Source organism: Rattus norvegicus, chromosome 5, assembly GCF_021556685.1.
Source record: "Rattus norvegicus strain SHRSP/BbbUtx chromosome 5, alternate assembly SHRSP_T2T, whole genome shotgun sequence".
NCBI lineage: Eukaryota > Metazoa > Chordata > Mammalia > Rodentia > Muridae > Rattus > Rattus norvegicus.
The window spans coordinates 141,545,918-141,552,593 of NC_141538.1; positions in this window are offsets into that span (position 1 = coordinate 141,545,918).

Below are 6,676 nucleotides of genomic sequence, written 5' to 3' on the forward strand. Positions count from 1 at the left end.
AATCCTGGGATTAAAGGTGTGCACACGGCCCCACATGTTGTTCTGCTTTTTAAGACAGTGTCCCACTGTGCAGCCCAGGTTGTGCTGAAAGTTCTTGGGTAGCCCAGGTTGGCCTGTCCTCATGCCTCAGCCTCCCAAGCCCTGGGAATGCAATGAGTCACCAAAGCCAGTGAATTCTGTGTTTGTGACTACTGACTGTATTAGAACACTATAATAGCATGCAATAGCAATAAATTCTTTATTGTTACTAATAAGATAAAAATGGGTTAAGAATCAAACTCTGGCTTAGCAGCAAATCCTTTAAATGACCGGAGCATTTCTCCCAGCTCATGTCATGTGCCTGTTCTTTATCCATTACTGCCCTCTAGTGGTCAATCAAAGTAAGTGTTCCCCAACTTACAGGCACTCCTGATAAATGCATTGACTGTGCCCCAGCTTCACCGGCTAGCAGAACACTGGGCACACTGCCCTACTCCGTTCTTCACCCTCACTGCTGAATGGGTGACTAGTAGCTGCAGCTCCCTACTATTGGACAACATTCCAAGTAACAGACTACATGCAGTTTGCTCATAAAGATATTAAAAACTTCAAGTACAGATTTAACTGAGTTCATATCAGCTTTGTATTACGGTGAAGTACCCGGATGTCTGTCCTGGAACTATTCTGTGTGTGTGTCTGACATGGCTTTGTTTATTCTTTGTTTGGCTTTTTGAGACAGAATCTCTGTAGCCCTGCTGTCCTGGGTCTAGCTATATGTAAGCAGGATGGCCTTGAACTTAGATAAGCCAACCTCTGGCTTCCAGAAACCCACATACAGATGGCATATATTCACATGAACACATACACTTATAAAATATATATAAAGAAATAAAACGAGGGGCTGGTGAGGTGGCTCAGCGGGGACAGGGTCCTGCTGCCAAGCTTGACAGCAAGACGTCCACAGTGGGAGAGAGAACCAACTCCATCAAGTTGGCCTGACTTCCAGTGTGTGCTGGGACGTGCTCGTATCACCTTCAAAACACAATAAATGTAAAAATAAATAAAGTTTTAAAATAATATTTTTAAACCAATGGCCAATTGAGCTGCTGGGTAGAGTCTTTAAAAAAAATAAAAGACTAGGTAATGGGGGCACACACCTTTAATCCCAGCACTCAGGAGCCAGGGATAAGTGGATCTCTGTGAGTTCCAGGCCAGCCTTGTCTATGGAGCTATTCAGAACAGACAGGGTTACACAAAGAAACCCCATCTTGTTGCTACCTCTTGATGGCTCAGTGGTTAGAGCACCGACTGCTCTTCCAGAGGTCCTGAGTTCAATTCCCAGCAACCACATGGTGGCTCACAACCATCTGTAATGAGATCTGATGCCCTCTTCTGGTGTTGTTTGAAGACAGCTACATATAATAAATAAATCTTTTAAAAAAGAAGAGGAGGAAGAAGAGGAGGAAGAAGAGGAAGAAGAAGAGGAAGAAGAGGAAGAAGAGAAGGAAGAGAAGGAGGGGGAGGGGGAGGAGGAGGAGGAGGAGGAGGAGGAGGAAAAGGAAGCCTGTCTTGACAAACCAAAAGAAAACAACAAACAAAAAAGTTCAGCCAGGTAGTGGTGGTGGTGACCATGCACTCCTTCAATCCCAGTAACACTCAGGAGGCAGAGGCAGGTGGATCTCTGTGTTTTGGGGCCAGCCTGGGCTACAGAATGAATTCCCAGGCAGCCAAGGCAACACAGGGAAGCTCTGCCTTTGAAAAACACAGAAACATGTTCAATTGTGGTGACAAGTTTGGTACAGAAATATTTTAAGAATATGTTTTTGTTGTGATCACTGGGGTGAGGTGTGGAGCGCTTTGGATTGTCCGCAGCAAATTTGCCTCATGCTGTAGCAGGGGTGTGGTTTGCCAGCTGCAGAGAGTGTCTGCAGTTTGTGGTGTTTGGAATTCTCAGACTTTTTAGAGGATATGTAAGTGCTAGAGCCACAAGAGGTGTTGGTGGCTGCTAGTTGCTGTTGGTCATGGTTTAAGAAGAAATTAGAAAATCTAACTGTGAAGATCAAACTTGCCCCAAGGAACTCGACGGCCCTCCTCAGCAGGAAGTGTTCTACCAACAACATTGTTCCCTTTCCCCTCTATCCTTTCTTTCCTATCAAGACTTAGGGGGTTGAAAGGGTGGAGAAGGCAGAAGAAAGACGAACCCACAAAGAAGCCAAAAACAAGCTACATCCGATGAACTTTGGTTCAAGGTTAGGACAGAATTTCCAACGATTTCTGAAATAGCCCTAATCGCATCTCTGATTTTTTTTTTAACCTAGAGACTACTTTATTAGTTTCTGTGTTCAAGCCTGTGTAGATGCCACCTTACAAATTTAATACACTGTTTTCCCTATATAAACAGAAGAAGATTAAGTATAAGATTTTTCCTTCAATGTTGGTGCTAATTTCTGCACAAAGTAACTCCCCGTGGTAAACCGGGAGATTTTTTCCAAAGTGAAGAATGATGCCGAAGTTTTCAAAAATCCAAATTTAAGACTGTGCGTGTGTGGGGTTGGGGATTTAGCTCAGTGGTAGAGCATTTGCCTAGCAAGCACAAGGCCCTGGGTTCGGTCCCCAGCTCTGAAAAAAAGAAAAGAAAAAGAAAAAAAAAAAAAAGACTGTGCGCGCGCGCGCGCGTGTGTGTGTGTGTGTGTGTGTGTGTGTGTGTGTGTACAGTTGTAGCACTTCGTCACACCAGCAGCAGGCACAGCTTTTCTGAACAGAGCAGAGACAACCAGCGTGCTCCTTAAGAAACAAAGCAGCTGTGTGTGATGTCACACACCCTACATCCCAGTACTCAGGGGCAGAGGAAGGCAGACCTCTGCTCAAGGCTAGACCAGTCTAAATAGATGTGTGAATATAGAGATCTACTGTGGGACACATGGTGACACACTACATGATGAGATCTTTTCTATGCTTTGGATTTTTGTTGTTTGAGTAGTGTGTGTGTGTGTGTGTGTGTGTGTGTGTGTGTGTGTGTGTGTTATTTTGGGGGAAGGTTGCAAGGGTGAAGGGAAGATATGAGGGAACAGGGAGATGAGCTGGAGTGGAGTGCACGGTGCTGAACCTCAAAGAATCAATAAAAAAAGTTTTTAAAAAATCCTTTAAAAATTGAAAAAATCAGGCTGGAGAGATGGCTCAGCGGTTAAGAGCACCCGACTACTCTTCCAGAGGTCCTGAATTCAATTCCCAGCAACCACATGGTGGCTCACAACCATCTGTAAAGAGATCCGATGCCCTCTCCTGGTGTGTCTGAAGACAGCTACAGTGTACTTATATGTAATAAATGAATAAATCTTTAAAAAATTTTGAAAAAATCGGGCTGGAGAGATGGCTCACTGGTTAAGAGCACTGATTGCTCTTCCAGAGGTCCTGAGTTCAAATCCCAGCAACCACATGGTGGCTCACAACCATCTGTAATGAGATCTGATGCCCTCTTCTGGTGTGTCTGAAGACAGCTACAGTGTACTTGTATATAAATAAATAAATCTTCTAAAAAATTTTTAAAAATCATTATGTCTATTTAGCCACAGCACTAGTGTATTGTGTGTCTGTGTGTGTGTAAGCATGTGTGCCAGAGCACCAGTGTGTGTGTAAGCATGTGTGACACAGCACTAATGTGTGTGTCTGTGTGTGTATGTGTGTATGTAAACATGAGTGTCACAGCACCAGTGTGTGTGTGTATGTGTGTGTGTAAGCATGTGTGCCACAGCACTAGTATGTATGTGTATATAAGCATGCATGTGTGCCACAGCACTAGTGTGTGTGCGTAAGCATGTGTGCTATAGCTCCAGTGTGTGTGTGTGTGTAAGCATGTGTGCCACAGTATCAGTGTGTCTATGTGTGTGTATGTGTGTATATGTGTGTAAGCATGTGTGCCACAGCTTCAGTGTGTGTGTATGTGTGTATGTGTGTGTAAGCATGTGTGCCACAGTACCTGTGTGTCTATGTGTGTGTAAGCATGTGTGCCACAGCACCAGTGTGTCTGTGTGTGTATGTGTGTGTATATGTGTGTGTAAGCATGTGTGCCACAGCACCAGTGTGTCTGTGTGTGTATGTGTGTATGTGTGTGTAAGCATGTGTGCCACAGCACCAGTGTGTCTATGTGTGTGTAAGCATGTGTGCCACAGCACCAGTGTGTCTATGTGTGTGTGTAAGCATGTGTGCCACAGCACCAGTGTGTCTATGTGTGTGTGTAAGCATGTGTGCCACAGTACCTGTGTGTGTGTGTGTAAGCATGTGTGCCACAGTTCCAGTGTGTGTGTGTGTAAGCATGTGTGCCACAGTACCTGTGTGTCTATGTGTGTGTAAGCATGTGTGCCACAATTCCAGTGTGTGTATGTGTATATGTGTGTGTAAGCATGTGTGCCACAGTACCTGTGTGTGTATGTGTGTGTAAGCATGTGTGCCACAGCACCAGTGTGTCTATGTGTGTGTAAGCATGTGTGCCACAGCACCAGTGTGTCTATGTGTGTGTAAGCATGTGTGCCACAGTTCCAGTGTGTGTGTGTAAGCATGTGTGCCACAGCACCAGTGTGTCTCTGTGTGTATTTGTATGTAAGCATGTGTGCCACAGTACCAGTGTATGTGTGTATGTGTGTGTAAGCATGTATGCCACAGCACTAGTGTGTGTGTGTGTATAAGCATGCATGTGTGCCACAGCACCAGTGTGTCTATGTGTGTGTGTGTAAGCATGTGTGCCCCAGCACCAGTGTGTCTATGTGTGTGTAAGCATGTGTGCCACAGTACCTGTGTGTGTGCAAGCATGTGTGCCACAGTTCCAGTGTGTGTGTGTGTAAGCATGTGTGCCACAGCACCAGTGTGTCTGTGTGTGTGTATGTGTGTATATGTGTGTGTAAGCATGTGTGCCACAGCTCCAGTGTGTGTGTGTGTATGTGTGTATGTGTGTAAGCATGTGTGCCACAGCACCAGTGTGTCTATGTGTGTGTAAGCATGTGTGCCACAGCACCAGTGTGTCTATGTGTGTGTAAGCATGTGTGCCTCAGCACCAGTGTATCTATGTGTGTGTGTGTAAGCATGTGTGCCACAGTACCTGTGTGTGTATGTGTGTGTTAGCATGTGTGCCACAATTCCAGTGTGTGTGTGTATGTGTATATGTGTGTGTAAGCATGTGTGCCACAGTACCTGTGTGTGTGTGTGTGTGTGTGTGTGTGTGTGTAAGCATGTGTGCCACAGCACTAACGTGGCAGTCAGAGGACAATTAATGAGAGCCAGTTCTCTCTTGTCACCAAGACACTAAGGTCAGAAGGTGCCTTTACCCACTGAGCCTTCTTGCTCGTCCTCATTTGTTTGAGGCAGGGTCTCTCACTGAACCTAGAACTTGCCATTTGGAGCCAGCAAATGCCACCCTACCCCAACCCTCAGTCTGTTCCTCGGTGCTGTCAGGTGCTCACCTGACCTCTGAGTGGAGGCTAGGGCTCCGACCGTAGTCCTCCTCCTCTTACGGCGAGCACTTTATATTTATTTAATAATATTCCCATTGTATGAACATACCACATTTGAATTATTGTTTTGAGTTAGTGTTACACTATATAGTCCAGACTGGCCCCAAACTTGTGATCCTCCTGCCTCAGGGTCTCCAATGCTAGGACTCCAGGTCTGCAGCAGATGCACTGCTGTCTGGTTATCTGTTAATCAATTGGTAGACATTGATGTTGCTTTTAATTTTTTTTTGTTTTGTTTTTTATGAGTAACACTGCCATGAGCACACATCTGTCTCGGACAGTAGAATGGATGGATACATATCTGATTAATTATAACAACTGCTCCTGGGGATGAAAGGGAGTAGGCTTGGCTGGCCAGAGGAACAAAAGAGACTTGACTCTTATTTGTTTTGTATAAAAATGTATCTGAAGGAGCTGGGAAAAGATAGCCCTGTCAACGAGGGTGCTGAGGGTACCTGGAAGAGAATGGGGGACAATAGACACAAAGAAGGACGCCAAGACAAGAGTCTGATCAAGGCGACAATTTTATTTTTTCCCAAGGCTGAATTTATACCATAACATGGGTAACAGAGGGAGGGGGTGAAGTGGGAAACATTTACTCAGACCAAGGACACAGTATTCGTGTGGTCAGCTGATGTCAGCAGGATGTTGGTTTCTCAGAAAGGTTACAGGTCATCACATTGGGTATCTTGACGTCAGATGTATTTCTCAGCAAGGTCAGAACTTTATCATATCATTATTCATCCTGACCACCAGATTTGTATTAGTCTTCTGCAGCTGGCTGGGGATTTTCCATGAACCCAGTCATACTTAATTCTAACCGTAATAATAACATTAATAATGGAGGGTTTCAAGGGCATCGCTCCCAACTTCTCCCCCTTCCTTATAATCAAATGAAAAGGTGGCCAAATGGCCATGCTGTCCTGGAATGAGCCCCTTGGGAGCTGTGTCTGTCCTAGGTTGGAGTGATATTTGTCACATGGCCAAGAGAATCTTGTGGCCAGAGTCCATCATGGGATAAGGCAGCAGCTAATGGTGGCCCTCCTGTCTTAGGCCCTTTTATTCGTGAATACATCACTCTCTTACCTGTCATTGACTGTCCAGCTCAGCACGCAGGGGTGACAATTCATTGATTTTTCAGCAAAGGCATCAGGACAGCAGGCAGAAAAGAATGTTGACCTCATTTGGCTCAA